This window comes from Dermacentor silvarum, chromosome 11 (genome assembly GCF_013339745.2).
Source record: "Dermacentor silvarum isolate Dsil-2018 chromosome 11, BIME_Dsil_1.4, whole genome shotgun sequence".
NCBI classification, from domain to species: Eukaryota; Metazoa; Arthropoda; class Arachnida; order Ixodida; family Ixodidae; genus Dermacentor; species Dermacentor silvarum.
The window spans coordinates 34536986-34558126 of record NC_051164.1 but is presented as its reverse complement, the minus strand read 5'-3'; positions in this window follow the sequence as shown (position 1 = coordinate 34558126).

The window sequence follows — 21141 nt, the reverse complement described above, 5'->3', positions numbered from 1 at the left end:
GTCAATCAGAGCAGAATGGGCGGTCTAATAGTCGAGTCCGAGGATCACATCGTGGGGGCAGCGCTCGAGCACGCTAAACAAAGCGCACGTGTGGCGGCCGGCGATACTGACACGTGCAGCACACATTCCGAGCACAGCCGGAGTTCCACCGTCGGTGACCTGTAGCAGTCGAGTCGGAGCAGGAGTAAGGACTTTCTTCAGACGCACTCGAAGGTCTGCACTCATGATGGAAACTTACGCTCCAGTGTAGATGAGTGCTGTAACAGGCAAACCATCCACGTTCAGAAGGTTCCGATCAACAGAGGAATTTAAGGCTGGGCTACTAGAGCAGCGTCACCTCCCGGAGCTGCCCCAGTCAGTTTCCCGTTGAAGAGCGACGACGGTAAGCAGGGGACGGGGAACGACGCACTGGGGTGAACGGGGGCGGCTACTGTGAGATGATGGTGAGCGGTTAGTCGCCGTGACTCGAGCGTTGTCAGGTGCATCCTCGAACTCGATGGAGGGCGAGACGGGCGAGGATTCAGTGGGGAGCGGCGGTAGGCGGGAAAGTTTGGTCAAGAGAGGGCCGGCCAGGAACTTCGGCAGTGGCGAGAGATGTGGCCCACACGTCCACAATCGAAGCAGATGGGTCGCTCATCATCTGTGCGCCATTCGGTGGGGTTGCGATAGCTCGGGTAAGGACCGCACTGGTTCAGGTGAACAGGGTCAGAGGCAGCAGACGAAGCAAAGTCAGGACTGTTGGCGGAGCAGATGGATTGTAGACCCACATTGGAAAGTTCTTGGCGAACGACCGATTGAATGAGGAACGTGAGTGACCGGGAATCGTGAAAGCACTGCGTCACTTGTGTTGCAAGAGACGCTGCTTCAATTTCTCGCCCGACTATACGTATGACGTTCTCTGAGGGGGTGGGCTCGCACGGAAGACAAAGGTCTTCACACGTCGATGAAGCAGCGGTGTTGGATAGACGCCTGAACTTCTGAACTATGCGGTGGCTTTTTGATTCTTTAAAGTCGCGACATTCATTAATGCTCTCATTGACTGTTGTGATGTTCTTATAGACGAGAAGGTTAAGCGCGTCGTCCGCTATGCCTTTTGAAACGTGACTGACCTTGTCTTCCTCTGTCATGTTTTTATCCACCTTGCGGCAAAGAGCCAAGACGTCCTAGATGTACGCCACGTAAGATTCAGTGGACGTCTGTGCACGGGTCTCAAGGTCCTTCATAGCAACACGTTGGCGGCCGATGGGCATGCCGAACAAATCACGGCGCTTCTGTTTGCACTGCTCCAAACTTGTAATTTCTTCTTCATGTGTCTCGAACCAGACCCGTACCGTTTTTTTAGCTAGTATATCATGTTGGCCAGCATAAGGGTGTTATCCCACCTGTTGTGGGCGCAGACCCGTTCATAATTTACCAAGCAGTCATCAACTTCAACGTTGTCAATCCCAGAAAACATGCCAGGGTCGCGGGGCTTGGATAGGATGACCGCCAGAGGCGTCGACGGGGCCGCGGTTGGAGACTCCCCTTCGGATGACATGGCGGCCAGGTTACATCCGCTGCCGAGCTCCGTCTTGCGCCAGTGACTACCCCGCACTAGAGCACTGCACAGGCCGATCTTTTCAGCCCGGGCTCGGCCGGGGCCCGTTTTTCCGTTGGGCTGCCCGCCCGATCGAGCCTGACCAAAAGGTTTATGGCGAGACTCGGGCCCCGCCCGAAATAATCTACGTTACCCGCCCCGCCCGGCCCGCCACTCCTTTACCTTAGGCCCGAGCCCGGCCCGAGCCCGGCTCCGATCAAGCCCGAACCCTGCCCGAGACCGAAAAAGACGTTGTTTTTTTTTTTTTTTTAGTCGAGACGCGCGAGGATAACTCGCTGCACGTTACATACACATCGCCAGAAAGTCCGAGCCCGGCCCGGGCCCGGGTAAAACTCGGGCCGGGCAAGGGCCGGGCCGGGTAGGGCCCGGGCTTTCGGGTAAGCCCGAGCCCGTGCAGTGCTCTACCCCGCACCTCCACCACTAATGTTACGGGAAGGAAGAAGCGTACTAGTATTTACAGATGGGTTTTATTGGCTGCGTAGAGAAGCGAAAACCAGAATCTTCATCGTCGTCTCCCAGAGCACCAACCGCGTCCTGTTCTTTCTACATTACATACTGTGACAATATTAAGTAGCTCTAATGCGCTCTTAAGAGGCCCGCAGAACAAGTACGGTGTTCATGAAAGAATGGGTTCTTTTGGGATATTTAGACATGTGTCGGATTTTGCTACTTTCTTTTGCTATTAAAACAACTGGTCAATCACAAAACCAAACAAAATATTTTGAAACAAAAACATCCCTTCTCCACGGAAGAGAAATTTATTTGCATAGTGTGACTGGTTCGAAAAATATCGAAATTTTTCTGTAGCACTTACTTTGGGCATTACGCTTGATTTTGACAGCGAAGGCCATGTCACAGATTTATGAACCCCGTACAGTTGCGAATAAAAGCAAACAATACGTCTTCCACCTCGCGAAATGTGGCGTTCTGACACGTACGTTTCGCCAGATTGGCAGTCATGCAAGTTTTAGATGCATATCTGGTCCTCCGATGTATTTTCATTCATCGTCGGTGCTTCACGCTACCCTTACTTGGAATGGTCTTCTGGGCAATGTGACTGCAGTGCCCAATCGGAACGTCGGATCACATTTAAATTATCCCACGGACGTGCTTTTCCTGAAGGTGCTCACGTTTTTTTTTTCTGATCTTTGATATTTTTTATTCAGTCATGGCTAGTAGCGCAATTATAGATCTTGAGCTCAATTGCTCTCAGAAGTGGACATTTGCACAAGAAATCTAATCACTGACTAAGTAACTAAGTTGATTACCTTTTAAACTAGTTACTTCATGGCAAATTGAAGCCATTAACTTCGAAAGTTATGTCCACTCGAAAGTAACTGTAAAGTTGAAATATGTCTTAAAAGTGCCCTTGGCAATTTCGGACAAAATGCATTGTTGTTCAGTGATTTTTGAGCTTCGATGTATCAAAAGGTGTTTAGGTAAAACGGTGCTGGAGCCGGGCGCAATGTCTTATGTCCGGAAACTCGCTCGCCTAATCTGTCTAGGTAGCTCTGTGAAGAAGAAAAGCTCCGTCATACTCACTCGACAGCTTCTCTGAACAGAAACGAGAAGTCGCCAAAGTGTTCGCCCTTCGAGCCGTAGTCGTATAAGCCCATCGCCAGTACCGTCTTTCTGGTGGCGTCGCTACCTTGTATAGTTTTGAGTTTCTGCGATTGCACAAGGGGGAGCAGCAAATGACCCATTTAGATTTTGTACCAGAGAAAGTGCCCAGAAATAAAGAAAGTTGCAAAAGAGAACTCTGGATAGTCACTGTTGTTGCTCTTGTATTTGGTACGAGTGTACTCGTCAGTCTGAGGCCAATCTCGATCTACTTTTTTTTTTGTTCGGGATCTGCATTTTGTGCCAAAAAAGCACACAAAAAGGCAATTGAAAACTAAATGAATATATGAAAACGTCGTTATTTATACTTTGCACGTATACATATTGTAGATTCTGTGTACTACGACGAGCACGGGAGGAACATTCTGCAACAGAAATATTGGCCGGTAAAAACAATTGCGTTCATTACTAAAGCAAGGATAACCAAGTGCTGCAATTATGATGAGGCATTCCAAATGACGCGATGCATTTGGCTATGTGTGCGTTCCGCAAGCCATGTGACAGAATTTAACCATACCTTCGCGTGCGAACCTCAGGCGCTGGATGACGAGGTATTTACATCATATCTAATAAAATGGGACCAAGAAAAGTATTATTAATGTATATTTGATGTGCTTATAATATATATATATATATATATATATATATATATATATAAACGAGAGAAGAAGGGAAACCAAGAAGCTCGATTTGGTTAGTCAGGATCATAGACAGCCAACAGACATTGATGCCAAGTAAAACTGTGGTTGACATTAAACTGTAGAAAATATCAAAGGAAAGGGAAATGAAAATGGACGAAAACATAACGCGTCGTCAGTGGGAGACGAACCCGCAACCTCCGCATTACATGTGCGTTGCACTGCCAGTTGCGGCTACGGCCATCAATCCGTCCACTATCTTGGCTGTTTACGTTTATTAGATATGGCGCTAGGAGTGTTATCCCCGGTGTATAGCTGATAAGCTCACCACACTTATACTCTCAAACTCAGGACTGACTACGAACACTATGCAGTTGGTTTCCATCTCCTAAGATGCAGAGATTTTTCGAAGGTACGACTCAAGCACCCACACCTGTACAATAAAATTTTAAATTTATTCTGCCAAGCGGATTTATCCACATGCAACACGGTTTTTAAGTGATCCAATTCTCTTGGCGCCTGTCTTTCGAGACCACTACTTTTTGGCAAGTATTTCCTGCGGATGAAGTAGGCTTCTTAATTCTAAAGTAATTCAAGGTTGCCAGGCTAGTCTCGTAAGGTTAGGGATCGGCGGTGAGCACATCAGTTTGTACCATAGTAGTATAATAAGACCTGAAAGTTTCAAATGAGCGTAGCCTATAGATATAATATCTGGCTAATTAGTGGCGCTTATATCACCTGTTACCTTTTGCGTATACGTGCATATTTAGCAATGAATGCAATTTGGTCTAGTCTCTTTTTTTGGCTTTGGCCGGTCCATCAAAAATACGTATATATCAAGGCGAAATAAACATTATTTCAGTATAATAATATTTATGCTACATTTGCAGCAGGATGGTTTTGCTTGTAGTAAATGAAACCGTTTTATTTGTGCTTTAGTTAATTAGCATTTTCTATCAAACCTACAAGTTATTTAGCATTGCGTGTGCTAGTCACCTGAAATATACAAGAATGTTTGTCCGCTTGCCTATCTTTGAAACACCAGTTAGGAAAACAACTAAATGACTAACAAATGTGAGCTCATCTCCTGCGAAAAGCTGATAACACAGTTGATAAAACATTTTAAGTGATCGAGTCGCGTGCTTGAATTGGTGCAAAGAAAGCCCGCCAATTGACGCCGCTTATATCTCTACATTCATCACCTTTCTGCCACTCCCCCGAGCTAGAATCTTGGACCAGCACTTTTTTTTTATGGCCAAATACGAAGTTTAACTTTTCCGAGCATAGAATAGGATCTTCCCGTTTCTGAGGTGCACCACAACCATACATTGTGCTAAGAAGGTCGCAGATCCTGTAGATCTATCAAATGAGAATTACTGAAGCGCATGTCATCACAATTACTCACTTTAAGGACAGCTTTCGTACGCTGCAACAGGTCTTCCGCTTTCGTTGGGGCGGCTAACATGTTGAGAACCCCGTAGTGCTTGATGTTTTTCCTGGCCAGCTTTTGCAGCTCCTTCTCTACTGGCTTGATACTAGCAGCAGTCATGTACCTGTGTGGAAATGAACGCCGTTTGAGGGAAACTGGGGTCATACTTCCGTTTGCTATCTTTACAAATGTGCAACTTCCTGTACATGCGAAAGGCATCGAGGCCTTCAATGTGCAGGTCTCGTCTTACGTGTTCTTTACCTTGTGTATACGTATGTATGTAGTGTTACACAGGTAAGCAACGCTCTATTATGGCTGTTTGTGCATGCGATGCTGAAGCAGTCGTGACAGCTGAAGCAGGAAAGGGCGCAAGCCATAAACGCGTCTCAGATTTAGCCCGCGGTTCAACTTTACTTTTTATTGCGATAGCAATTATATGGACACTTCAACCGGATTTCTGCCGTCGGCGTCGCCGTCGCCGTCAGCTTCCCTATAGATAAAATCGTCGCCGCGCGCCGTATGCCCGAGCGGAAGCGTGCGTTGACGCGCGCTATCACGGAAAGCGAACGCACTCAATCTCCCACGCGCAAGCAAGGAAGCGGGAAGCCAGCGCTGGAGGCAGCCGGGGGGGGGGGGGGGGGCGCACTTCTACTCTGCCAGCAACCGCGCTCGTCGCTCGCTCGCACCGTCGCTTATCGCCACACGGCTCTGACCTTTATGCGCCGTGCATTCGCCGCTCAGTTTCCGTTGAAGCGATAGACCGCACGTACCTTAGCCGCTGCGGCGTTTGCGCTTGCTGCCAGCGTTTTGACAGTCGTTGTCTGCAGTCATTCAGTGTGATCTATTCGTGTTTGTTTGTGCGCGCTCACACCACGCTTGCTCATTCAGTTAGTAATAGTCGGGCCACATTTTCCAACGGACGCTACACATGCAATGCTGCCCGGATCGGCAGTGCAGCGCTACAGGTGTGTCCCTTCGCACGCGCTGCCCACGGGAAGCGCTTCTCATCAACACCACCGTTTCACAGGCGCCTTCTCGTGGTCATCGAGTCTCTCTTCATGTCGGTCTACTTACGGCGCAGCACACCTGCTTACTTAATCAGCTCATGTTTACTACAATTCATATTGCTACCAAAGCCACTCACCTTACTTCGTATGGCATTGCTGTGTTGCTATCGCATTCATTGCTTCGCCCTTAGGGTGAAACTGTGACATTTTTTTTATATGGTACCCGCAGGCCTCACAGGGGGCATTGAGGGAGAGCAACGCTACATTTTGAGAAATTTTTAATGACTACGAAATCAAAAGTCAATCAGCCAATTAATGTAATCATAACGTGACATATAGATGACTGAAATGACAAACGATTGCAACACGAAGAGAATGGCATAGGGCATGCGCTCTCCTTCTCTAATTAGCGTCGTTTTCCACGCTGAGTTCATGTATGCAGACTGGAAAAATAAAAGCAACTGAATGTTGCACAACACGCTCAAATTTTTTAAAAGTGCCATGCGAAGTGCACGTTACTAAAATTCCTGAATGATAGGGAACATTGCGGCGACAAGCTGGTAAATTGAAATCAGTAAATTGTTCAGTCACTTAAGAACAAAAGCCCTCCACCCAATAATGTCAGCAAAATATATATCGTAGTGATTGGAAACAATGACTTTAACACCCATAAGAATTCCTTAGGCACTACTTTTGCAAGGTAGCAACAAAATGGCCATGCCAAGCTTGCGTCTTAAAGCGCGAGATGGTTCTACTGATGGCCAGTGTTTGGAACAAAGGCGTCAGTGAAAGTGACTGTTTTACATCATGGGAACATATTTCTGTGGTAGTGAATACATCATGAAAAAAATCACAGCATATCCACGAGGTGAATGATGATGATGGGGCGAAGCTCCGGAGGGATCATCGGTAAACCGTGAATACTTCTAGTAATTCGCCCAGTATATGATCAAGTAAACACGTGAGAAACAGTGTGTGTATATATACAATACGTTTTATTTTCTTAGACGCTTCTTCTTAGATGCTTGGTTTGTGGCGTCCCTTCATTACCACGGCTTTGTGGTGCGTGAAATGAAGGGATAACGGTTGGATAACGCCGCTGCTTCGCGTTCGCGAACGCCTGAGTCTTCGCGCGGCAGCCGTGCCGCTTCTGCCTCTCGTTCTCGCACTACGGGGTCTTCGCGCCGCCGCCGCGCTGCCTGTCGCGAAACCGCGGCCTCGCGGGCTCTCACCGCGGGATTCTGCCTGCGAGCGCGCGCCGCCGCCTTCCGTGCTCTCCGCTTCGCAGCCTTGTCTTCCATCCGGCAACTCGGAGCGAAAGAGAAAGCGCGCCAAGAGCGAGCACCTTTTATTATAACACCCCCTAGCGGTAACCCGTAGCACTGCATTGTAGCGCGCCGCCGCCTTCCGTGCTCTCCGCTTCGCAGCCTTGTCTTCCATCCGGCGACTCGGAGCGGAAGAGAAAGCGTGCCAAGAGCGAGCACCATTTATTATAACACCCCTAGCGGTAACCCTTCGCACTACATTGTAGGTTTTCTCATCAACTATACGAAAAACTAGCGCCATCTAGTGACATTATATACACTTCTATATAGAAAGATCGACACTTACGCGATCTAGTGAACACTTCATAAAACTACAGGTGGCTACATACTACATCGGAAGAAGGACAGACCCACGCCCTAAGGAGCTTCGCCCCTAAAAAAATGGCACGATTCTTGGTATGATGAAGTCAAGGTGAGAAAAAGTGTAAAATATTTCAAGATGTAAAATAAAACGAAAATTTTCGGACGGTTTAGCTAGATTGATTGAATGAGTGTTTGCTGTAGATTCGATTGTGTACCAGTCGGAGCTCGCCGTTAATGGACGAAATGGAACCATTATATAGACCTGCTCGTCTTTCAATTGATTGATTTACAAAAGATTATTTTGTTCCCATAGGCGGCCGCTATTCTGGTCGTAACCAGCCATCAGCTGCGTAAACCAGGTTTTAACAATAAATGTAGGCTTCAAATAAATATATATTCTATAACGATGGTGTGGGCTAGCCTTGGTTGCTGACAAGGTGAATATGGGGTGTCCAAGAAAATTATTCAATACTTAAAATAAAAGATCCAGATAAGATAAACCTGATTCGAGCTGGAGCATTAGATAGCAAATATTGAGGACAAAGCAATTATCTTCGGGTCACACGCATTGTCCTGCGTTTGGTAGCCGATAGATCCACATGCCTCGCCTAGCATCAGTTAATTATGCGGTCTAGTTCAGTCTAGCAAGAGGACGCATTGTTAATATTGCAAACCTACAGCAATAGGCGCACACACTTGAAGACAGACGCATTTCTAAAGATATGTTAGTTGGCAAGCAATTTCTACAAATGAGAAATAACGTAACAAGCACGGAACCTTGTCGCAAGCCAGAATGAGCAAGAAAGAACCACACGGTTAGGTGAGCCAATGGTATTAGCGGATACAAATTGTGTATGGTTAATGAGAAATCAGTATCGCTGAGGGAGCACCGTTTTCGATGCCGCTGACGGTGCATGGCTGATCTCGACGCAGTGGAGAGAGCAGACTAAGCAGAGCAATCGATGCTTCTGCGCATGCTCGCTACTAGGATCAACTGCTGTCGTCATGCAGGCAAGCCGTGGTCTGTGGAATCTCAACTACTTAAGATAATTGGTAGGAAAGCTGCCTGCAACTTGCGGGCGATTTGCAGCGCGAATGGTATAAATTGTCAAACAGTTAAGGACAATGAGTGCATCGGACGTTTTAGGGCGCAGTTCTTAGGCGCCCGTTGCTACGGCGAGCGTCGGCGTTGTCCCTCTTAACTGAGCGAACGAGCAGGGAGAAGGATGAAAGCAAACGCGGAGCGCAGCGGGAGATGAAAGACGGCGATAGCGAAGACAGCGCAAGGAGGAAAGGGGAGGAGGAGAGTATGGTGAAAGCGTGAGAAGTGTAGTTCCGCGCAAGACAGGCTCACGGCGACGATGGCTACGAGATGACGCCAGCGTAGCGCGCGTCGTCTGTATGGAAACAAAGCGCTGCATGAGCGGAGGTATGTCTGTGGCGGATGCGGCGAATCGCGCCAACGCGTCGCCCATGCACTGCCTCTCGCGTTCTCCCTATTAGCGAAGCAGTAGCGCCACCCTTCACTCAGTTTGAAACGTGCCGCACGAGACATATAGTCCGCGCTCGTCAAAATATCGCGAAAAGAAAACACGCATACCACTGCGCTAACATTTCGCATTAGGGAGTATCGTAGTCGTCAGCGTACTTTTTCTGTAAAGAAATAATACTAATGGCCTCAATATTCTAAATATTATAATATAAAGGGGCCGTGAGCTACCAGACCGCATCATTTGTGGTATTGCGTGTGAAGACGTCCGAGGACATTTAGTGACAAGACGAAGCTTTTGTGAAAGCAGAAATAGATGAGCAAATCAGAAAGCCTGTACACAACAAAATGCACAGAATGTGCATGTATCAGTTCATCCACATCAACTTTATTGCTTTCGTGGGAACGTGGGGTTAATCATCAAAAGATCACCGCTGAACACGATATAAGGTTTCCGGCATATCAGTAGTCAAAAGTATACCTTGGAGAGCAATGGCTATGGTATGCTTGCTGCTAACCATGATGAAGTTGGTTAATTCCCCGGCCGTGCCGGTCGCACTGGAAATGAAGTAAAGATCTAAAAACGAAATTACTAGTGAACATCACCTTGCGCACCGGTTATAGGATCGCAGGTGGTTGAATTTCAACCACAGGCCAGCATTACGGTATCTCTCATTGCCGGGAAAGTGCGGTGGAATAAAGGCGTCGGTAACATTAAGACTGATTTTTCGCAGGTGGTAAAAATGGAGGAAAAATGGATAAAGATGACAATGGGATTGCTATCAACCTTGAAGATCGATGGCGCAGTCGAAATCTTTGGTGGAAAGTTTACGTAGTTACGGACCACGGCGGTACACGGTCAGCGCATCGAAGCTATCTGAGCAGGGTTTAAAAGTGGTTAAGTGGGTATTCTTAATTTGATTGGAAAGGTAACGATAAATCACTCACCTGGCGTCGAAACTGATGCCTCCGGACGTTTTCTTGAGCTTTCTCATTTGCATCTTAAAGACGTCCCAAGAAATCGAGACCTCTACGCCCACCATGGAGGCGTCAGTGACGACCACGTTACAGTAGAACAGGTAGTGACACAAGCCGTCTGGTGGATACATGGTGCTGAAGACCGCGAAGCTGGAGACCGTGCAGATGAGTTCTGTGACTGAAAACAGGAAAAAAGGTTGACAAACGAGATGCTTCGACAGCGCAAGAAATGTACACAAGCTGGTTCAGCGATTCATGTGGTCATTGTTTACATGTACTAAGACACTGCATGTGACAAAAATAGCGTTGTAAACGTTGTCGTTGTATCTCTTAAATGACATTTCATAATTTATATAGGTATCCGGCTCTGGATAACGGTAACAAGCCACCTACACAACGTGATTATGGCGCTCAAAATGACTTGAAGGCTAAAGTTTTCATCATATTGTTCATATCATCATATCATATTGTTCATATCATCAACCGAGAGTGGCGCCAGTCAGAAGACAATGTGACGCGTGGAGGTGGAATCGGTCTCGGCAGCAACCTTGTTTATCTATTCTTTCCGCTCTTGTATATGTTGTAAATGCATCTTTACCTGCAACTTTTGCATCATAACAAATTGGTGAGAGGTGCGGGGTAACCACGGGAGACAGCAGCGGAGCTCCGCAGTGGTCTTCACCTCGGACTGCCCAACCTGACGGACGAAACAGGACCCGAAATGGCGCGGTCGACATGAACGCCTAGAACCCATGTGGTTGCGGCAAAGTGTTCGAATATACTGTTTCAGAAATTGAGCAAAGGCATAAAGCTCTTAGAAAATACTAACATACAATTCTACCTTTACAGGTGGATTTCAAGCGGTAGGGGTCTGCTTTGATACTGCACTCTTTAACCACGACTGTAATGTACGCCTCTCTAAGCGGTATTACGACAAATCCGGACCACTACAAGTGCTTCTCAGTTGAGTGCAGGGTGTCGTGGAATCACGTCTTTTGTCCTACATCTGACTTTGCTGTCCCGGCATGCTTTAATGGACAGAATTGTATACCACAATTACGCCGTTTCGGTATCGCTGTCGCTGGCCTGCTGTCTCTTATCCGCAGATGCTACCGAGCACAGGTATTGTGTCATGCCGCCAGACAACACGCACTTGAAAGCCACAATACGAGCGAGTCAATTAGGGGTACACAGTGCTCCAGGTGCGTAGTTGTGGTCGACGGAAAGAAATTCTGAGGGAAAATAATGTAACACTACCAGCCTTTACACCGGGATGCCGTTTTCTTCGTCCTTTCCGGCTTTCATTAAAAATTAATACTACTACGCTACCAACCTTTGCACCAGGAAGCCGTTTTCATCGTGCTTTGCGGCTTTCACTAGTGTCTAAAAACGTCGGCTGATCACGTGCCCAACCATGTTGCTGCTCTCGCTGGTCCATACTTGCACATCTAAAATGCACAGTTTAAGACTATGAAAGAAAGAAAGATGCAAAAGACAAGCGATTTCCTTGTGTATGCATCGTTTGTCCTAGTCTTGAAGAGTGCGCTCCTGAAAACCTTCAACTCCATGTGACTGCTACCCTCGGCGAACTCTGCCGAGTAGACTTTGTTTCTGGCAGCCTTTGATCGCTGTGCACTTGTTTGGACTCTTGGAGAACCGCTGTCTGTACATTTTCTCCACATATGCTTGTACATCATCAGTTGTTTTGCAACGCACACACTAACTTATTGCATGAAACATGTGAATGCGGAAGCCATATGTTCTTGTCGCGTCCATGCAGGCGTTTAGCGAAGCCCGCGTATTGTGCTCGTGCGACTGGAAGTACCAAAAGCTGCCTCGATACCATCACCCGGTGGTTAAGATCGTGATAGCTTTCAATTTTATTTATTCCCACATCTCCTCATTACTGTTTTTTTATTTTTTTATTTATAAAACACATGGGACTGAACGTGTTATGCAGCCTATTACCTGAGCGAATGCACAGTCACGATAGCATAGTCCCGATAGCACAAATTACTCCGAGGTATCAACCAACGACAAAACAGAGGAAGAGAAAAGAAACACCGTTCTCAGTAAAGAAGACTCAGCGAGAGCGGGACCTGAACGGGAGCTCGAGCAAAAGCAAAACGGGCTAGGTAATTAAGTGACTCACGGACAGTCACAACAACACTGTACGGCGTTAACAAGTGAAGGCACGAACATTGGAAGAGCGGAAGTTTGTGTTGGCACTATAATTTCAAGTTTGGTGTCAGCGATCACAGGCAATGACGTCATTCTTGTCGTAATTACTTAAATTAAAGGTACGGCATTCAATGTTACACAAACATACGCTGGTCATCCACCCTCACAGAGTGGAATGGCTGTGATTTTTTTTCGCTGTCGCATACCGCACTGATAGATAAGCAGCTCGACTGACTTACATGGTGGCAATGTCGTCGTGGTCGTTGTTGTCGTCGTGGTCGTTGTTGTCGTCGTGGTCGTTGTTGTCGTCGTGGTCGTGGTCGTAGTCGTGGTCGTCGTCGTTGTCGTTGTCGTCGTCGTGGTCGTCGTCGTGGTCGTAGTCGTGGTCGTAGTCGTGGTCGTCGTCGTGGTGGTCGTCGTCGTGGTGGTCGTCATGGTCGTTGTCGTCGTTGTAGGTTGCGGAATAGTAGGACGCTGTGGCGTTGGCACACCTGATGGAGACACTCCAGATGGCGGTACTCTTGAAAGCGGCACACCCGATGGCGGCGATGCAGATGGTGTGACACCCGATGGTGATACTTCGGGCGGTTGCACATGCGACGGCGGCAATGCAGACGGTGCCACACCCGATGGTGACCCACTGGGCGTTTGCACATCCGACGGCGGCAATGCAGACGGTGTCACACCCGATGGCGACACTCCGGGCAGTGGCACACCCAATGGCGGCAATCTGGATGGCGGTACACCAGACGGCGGCATTCCGGACGGTAGCACAGCCGACGGTGGCACTGGGTTTAAGTTCACTGGGTTAACAGAATGAGCGAAGTTTCGCGCCTTACTTCTCGCATTGCGCGCCAGGTATGTCTGGCGTATCACGTATCGGAATGAAATGTAAACGACATTTGTTCCTCGTGATTGCTGAGGATAGCATCTGGAATAGAAATACTGTTCTGCAAACAAAGCATCTATGAAAGTTTAAAGCGGGAGGCTTTAAGTTCAACTATTCTCCAAGAATAACGACCTTCCTCGGTGTGTGCATTTGTGCACCCTTTCGTGGAAAGCCCCTTTTCTCAGTGCACGTTCGCTAATAGCCAGTGCATGCAAAGTAAAAAAAAAAAAAAACAGGAGCTCGTATATGGGTCATGAAGCAAGTCAGATTTATTGCGACAACTTGGACGCACTAGTAATAAATGCTCCATAATTGATAAGAGAAGGAAACCGAGTCCTAAGAAAAGTATTGCCTCAAATAATGCAAGTGCCCAAAAATGTAGATTTATAAAAAAAATAGATATATAGCAATTGTTCTGTCTCGTCCTGAACAAGAGTTGTCTCATACTGCGCACAAATAACTATACATCAAACAATGATGATATAGCTAACATGAGTGCGGAGGTGCATATCATTTTGCGCACTAGTTAACTCGTTGTTCTAACTGTTTCTTGAATTTATGTCCCTGCGGACCTTTTTTTGGGGAGGTATTTCAACCAGTTCAAGTCAACTCACGCGTATCGCTTGTCTGTGCTGGTGTTCCTGCTGGGGATGATGGTGGAGAGGAAGCACCGCCAACCACACCTCCATTACCGCTATCCGCACCACCACTTCCGCCACCGCCGCCGCCCCACCGCCACCACCACCGCCACCACCACCAGCACCGTCAAGGTCGTCGAGGTCCTCGTCGGCTGTGCATATAAAGTTGATAAAAATGCGGGAAAGCGCTGAAAGCCATTTCTTGTTTACTTTTGTTACTGCTGCGCTAGCCAATAATCGAAATAGCTCGTGAAAATCATGGCGTGCGCGTGTTCCACATGGAACACAAAACAGCACGGACGATGTTCCTGCCCCCATTTTGAGCGTGATGGGTAAGGTGTCGAGTGCGATCATTGCTACTTTGAAAAGTTGTAGTGCTAAATTGACATTGTAGCAATAAGCAGATAGGCATTAGGAATTTAGGCTGCTTCAATTTTGGCTTCCTTTTTGTTGGCGGACACTCATATCCTTAGCTGTCAGGTTCGGTGGGAAACCAGCAATCTGTGAGCTCAAACCTTTAACATTTAGAACGTAGCAAAAATCACATCCACTCCACAACTCCCACTTCCAATATTCTCATATGAAATATATGCAGACACGTATAGGAGAAGTCTTTTTTTCTTTATGTCATAGGAAATTACTGTTTATGGGATTTTTGGGCACATGGGTTTCCTTCAGTAAGGTTAGGATGGACACACTATAATACACGCATTTCACAGGAGTTGGTACGAGTACGTGAGAGTGAATAACGTTGTCAGCGGGAGTGAATACGACCGTGAGCTGATTCCGGTGAGTGCAAGTACAGGTGAGTACGAACTTGACTAAGTGACACTGAATATCAGTGGCTGTGAGCATGATCGGCAGTAGTCGTGATACTGAGTTAACGAGGGCCTGATCGCGGGTTGATGCCTGTGACGGCGAGAGTTGGTACGATATGAGCGTGAGTTGGTGTCGGTGGGTGTCACAATGAATCTTGAGTGAGAAGCAACAATCTTGAGTGGCCGTGAGTATGATGACAAGTGATTATCGAAGAGTGCGAGTGAGTGTCAGTGCTATCACGGGTAACAACCGGTGAGCCTGAGCTGGTGCGAGTATGAACTCGATTGGTCGATTGATGGGTTTCTATGGCGCAAACACCACGTGTGCTCATACAGTGCAAGAACCTTGCTTTTAAATTATTCGTTATTAATATGACAAACTCGAGTGATTTCCCATAAGCTTGAGTATACGTATAGGAGTGAGTGTGAAGTGAGTGGTGATCAGAGGGAGTGCCGGTAAATGCCATTCAGCTGTGTCTTAGTGGGTGTGAGTCTAACGTGTCTGAGAACACGTGGCAAGAAATCGCGAACCGTGGGTTGACTAAGAGGTAGCTTTAGATTGGATACTTCTACTTAAATATGCAGAAACGGACAAATGTTTTTTTCTCCTCAGCTACTTTACCAATCTCGCAGGTTTGTTGCATTTGAAAGAAAAAGTCGAAATCTGCTGACTTTAGGCAGCGCAATCTTTATTGACGCCGTAAGTTTTTGAAAGAAAAATATTACTTTGCAAAATTTATATACCCTCTACTATCATGTTTAAAACTCTAACTCGGTAGTACAAAAAGACATCTGAATTCGATAAGGTGCATCTAATAATCCATCAAATCAGAGAAAATTGATATGCGCACGGGCTCTGAAATGTACGACTTATTTGATGTTAGGATTTTCAAAAATCTTTGGAAACCATGCAAAATTTTATATAAACTCTTAACTGATAAATCAGATTCGCCTTATAACAGATGCAGCTTAGAAAACTGCAATTTATGGTTGTGGTACAGTGTCGCGGTTCTGTAAATGTGGTACTTCTATTTTTTTATACCAGATTTTTTAGACAGTTTAAGGCACAATAATAAAAATCGGCGTCATTTAGTCGCACTGACATAACTTTTCTCTCAGATGCAAGAAACTTAATTCAAATTGGTCCATTGGTTCTACAATAAGAGCATTTCTTTGTTTTACCTGTATACGAACAGACAAATCGGAGTTGTGTCTTAGTGAACGATACCTCTTAAGTTTGGGGCGTAATAGGCACACAGCATTAAAGGAACAATGACCACTCTGCTTTTACCATGCAATTTGAGAAATGTACTGACTTCGTAAGAATTCGTGACCAAGCCTTGGTAAAGGAAAACCAATGAGGCGTACTAAGTTATGCTACATATTTAGGGTTCATTCGCAATAGCAAAAAATGCCACTAGCAAAAAATGAGCGCAGAAATGGCAAAAGGAGAGGAGAAGAAAGACTGACTGTTTAGCTGGTTCTTAGATTATAATTATGTTAGATTAGAACAAATTAATAAGCGGACACAAAGGAGCAAAGTGAACACGAATGGGTGCTACTAGCAACTGTTGATTCTCAAGTCAGCCACCGATATTTGTACAATTTGTTGCGTATGCAGATCGTCGCATAATCGCACCACGAGAGAAGACACCATGACTCGAGGCTCGCGCGTATCAAATAACGGCTTGCATGAATTAGTAGGCAGCTTAAAGTGTTAAATGGCAAGTACAGGGAGAATACTACATTACGATTTGCCAACGCATGTTTCGCTAATAGAGGCTAAGAGGCTGTCTCGACCCCAATTCAAAGCCAATGCCCTTATTATTTGCGTTGCATGTGCTAGTCGAATTCCGGTTGATGGTGCGCTAAAACGTAGCTTCTCTTTGAGGATTGTAGAAGTAGAAAATTGTAGAACACAGACAAAGGAAGGAATGAACAGACGTGGATGTAGCTGCCTCTCTCTGTCTTCTGACGTAGTCTCAATTTCTACTCAGCAAGAAAAACTCGACGATGCACCACCTCTGGGTGACGCTGCATTGCTCCCTACGCCACCAAATCCGCTACTGACGCTGTCCACTCATATGGACCTTCTTGACGTGCAAGTCGATGGTGTTATGTGTCTGCTCTTATAGACACTGGGGCGCATTTATCTGTAATGAGCGCTTACCTTCCTTTCCGGCTGACGAAAATAATAACACCTGCCACGACGCCTGTAGTTCGTGTTGCCGACGGCGAACGGCTCCCGTAATTGGTATGTGTGCCGCCCGCGTCTCAGTCGCCGATCGCTCCGCTGTGGAAGACGACGACGAACGCGGGAGCAGTGGCACGAGCGCGTGCCAAGCGCAAGCACGAACCAGTTGCTTCGGCGCAGCCAGCTGTGGACGACGACGACGATAACGACGACGACGGTTACGACAAGAGACGCCGACAGTCCGGACGCATAAGGTGCAAAGCACCTTATGCGTCCGAGCTAAGAGAGTGCGAAGAGGAAAGCGGAGGAGGAGGATGCAACACAACCATGTGGCGGTGAGCAAAAGAGGAGGGTATGGCGAAAGCGTGAGAAGAAATGTGTAGTGCCGCGCAAGACGGGCTCTGCGGCGACGATGGCTACGAGATTGGGCCCGTTTATTGCTCCTCGCCTGTTCACCAATGACGCCAACAATACAAGCACTGCATAAGGGGAGGTCTATCTGCGTAAGGGGAGGTCTATCTGAGGCGGCTGCTGTGAATCGCCCCCACGCGTCACCCACGTGCTGCGCCTCGCCATCTCCCGATTGGCGAGGCAGTCGCGCCACACTTCACTCCGTCTGCAACGTGCCGCACGAGACAGATTGTTTGTGCCACCAATATATCGCGAAATCAAAACACCTATAGGGTGGCGCTCAAATTTTTCATTAGGAAGTATCGTAATCGTCGGTGAATCTTTTAGTCACAACCATATGCTGAAACAGACATTCGCGCTAGAGAAAGCATAAGGGAGAGTTTTTGTTGTTTATTTCAAACGTATAAATTAAACGTAAATTATTATAGGTTCAGCCCCCACCTCCTGAAAGCTATTGCAGCCATTTCATTTCATTTTACCTTAGCATTTCTACAATTTTATTGTAGAAGTGTACAGATAACTTTATTGTACATTCTACAGTTTTATTGCAGAAAATGTACAAGTAATTCCCTCTATACTATATGTGGCCAAATTCTTTTCTCGTATGCTTTCTAGTCAGTATTTTCGGTTGGTATTATTATTCATAGTACGTGTTATATACGTGTTGTGGTGTACTAAAGCGTAAGATAGGCAAGATTACTGTGGCCATAACCTTCGACCATCGCAGTGCATGTAACAGTCGAAAGATTGGAGCGTGCTGACATCACTTGCTTTTTACCCGATATTTTCAGTCGGGATCATGTGTTGAAAATAGTATGTTATTTTTTAAATTTATAAATACACCACATGTTCCAATCGGAACATTGAGTGATGGTGGAGGAAGTACAACAAAAATGCATAAGCATAAACAGGAACAAGGGAACGTTATTAATCACTACAAAATTTCTATACAATACTGAACACGACTTTTACAAGAAGTGAGAGTGCAAATTCTCACGGAATGTTTCACGGTAATGCTGGAAACAAGGCTGTCAGGAAGATCATTCCAGAGTGCTGTGGCTTGTGGCAACGCTGAGGATTTAAAAGCTTTGGTTCTACCAAATATTCGCGTGAGGCGGAGGTGATTGTGAAGACGCCTGCAAGTACTTAGTGGGGTTACAAGGGGCAATTTCCTATCTACTGTTTAATTTCTGGTAGAATGTGCACGCCACTGTTGAACTGTGCATGGGTGGTAGGGCCATTGTCAGGCAGCCTCTTCTGCCTTTAGCCGTACCTTCCCCTGACCTGTGTTGTGTCGGAAACAAAAAATGAAATGAAATGAAATTTGTGTTGCGTTGTGCCATGAATGTATTTGTGCATCAGACATAACAGAGTGATTTTTCTACTTGTACATAATGCTTGAAGGGAATAGAGTACTTTAATTCGAGTGACACTGGAATGCCGTTGGTAGTTGGGTGAGATGAATCTGGCGGCTCTGTTTTGTACTGCTTCTAACATTGAAATTAGGTAATCTTGATGAGGTGACCAGATTGACGAGGCGAATTCAAGCTGCGGAGGAACGAAGGTTACGTATGCTAATGTGTGTGTGCTAGCAGGGGCGCGACTTAGGTTGCGACGTAAATAACCTAATATTTGGGATGCCTTTGCTCATATGCTCTCGGTATGGCTTTTCCATGAAAGATTAGACGTGATATTTAAGCCCAAGTACTTATATGGCTGCGCCAGAGTTACTGGAGAGTTGTTTATTGTGTAGGAAAAGTTAGAATTTAACTGTTTACGAGAAAATGAGACTATTTGGCACTTTGACGAGTTGAGGGTCATTAGCCAATTACAACACCAGGAATAGACTAGGTTAAGATCGTTTTGAAGGCAGATGTGGTCATCAGGGCTATTAATAGCTCTATATATAATGCAATCGTCGGCAAAAAGTTGCATGCAGGAGGAATTAGAAAAAGCAGAGGACCCAAAACACTACCCTGTGGTACACCAGAAGTCACATCAGAAAGAGAAGAAGAATTTACTACTGTTAGCTGCCTACGTAATGTCAAAAAATTTCGAAGCCAAGATAGCGTTTGTGAGTTCAGTCCGAGAGCAGATAATTTTGAAATGAGCCTAGAGTCAGCAACGCGATCAAATACTTTAAAGTAGTCGAGAAAGATACACTCAGTTTGAAGGTTATTATCCATGTCAAAATGCAGATCGGATGTGAATTCAAATAACTGGGTGTCGCACGAAAATGATTTTCTGAACCCATGCTGATTAATAAAGAAGTTGTTAGACTCGAGGTGGTTACGGCGAAAAACAGGGGATGAACCAGATTGGCGTTACACCAGTAGGCCAAGATTCCTGCAATAATAGAGTTTTACGTGCCTAAGCCATCATCTGATTGGGAGGTACGCCGTAGGGGGGGACTCGGGTTTTTGTTTGCATGAACTGGGGTTCTTTACGTGCACCTTAATCTTAATGCACAGGTGTTTTCGCATTTCGCCCCCATCGAAATGCGGCCGCCGTGGCCGGGATTCGATCCCGCGACCTCGTGGTCAGCAGCCGAACACCATAGCCACTGAGCAACCACGGCGGGTATCCTTCTTGAGAAGGTCGGAGAGCGGACGAGTGATATCGGCAAATCCTTTAACAAAGAAAGGGAAATACGAAAATGTCCCCATAAAACTTCGGTCATCTTTAGCTGAACATAGAACAGAAAAATTGCACGCAGTGCGAACTTTCTCCGGGTCAGGTTGTATTCCCGCAGCGTTTACGATATGTCCGCACAGAGCAATTTCGCGGCGGCCAAAATGGCACTTCGATGAGTTCAGCTAAAGGCCAGCAGTGCGATAGACAGAGAGCACGGTAGCGAGGCGCTGAAGGTGACTCTTAAAGGTCGGTGAAAACACAATGACATCGTCATGATAACACAGACAAGTTGACCACTTCAAGCCGCGCAGACGAGAGCCCATCATGCGTTCCAATGTAGCTGGGGTATTGCATAAACCAATTGGCATGACTTTGAATTGGTAAAGACCATCTCGTGTAAAGAAGGCGCTCTTCTCGCAGTTCATCTTAACTACGCCTATATGCCAATAGCCAGAACAGAGGTCAAAGGACGAAAAATATTGTGATCCGTGAAGACAATCAATGTCATCATCTATGCGAGGCAGTGGGTATACATCTTTCTTTGTTACCTCTTTAAGGTGACGGTAGTAGACGCAGACGCGCCAAGAGATATCTTTTTTCTTGACTAAGATAACCGGCGATCCGTACGGACTGCTTGAAGGTTCAATAATGTCCTTGTCCATCATCTTGTCGACCTCTTTCTGCACTATGGCCCGCTCGCCTGACGCGATAAGGTCGCCTATCAATGGGGCTGGAATCACCGGTGTTGATGCGATTGGTGACTACAGACGTCTGTCCGAGAGAGCGGTCATCCAGGTCAAAAAGATCTATATACGAAGAGAGAAGGCGACAAAGAACTTTTGTGTGAAAAGAAAAACACCACAGTTTGTACCGTGTGGTCGAAAAATGCTTCCAACAGTAACGCATTCCGTTCATTTATGGTCCGAGGAACAAAGAATGCATGAAAAAAGGTGTGCGCGGAAAGTAAAGTTCAAGAGTATGCGCATGTGT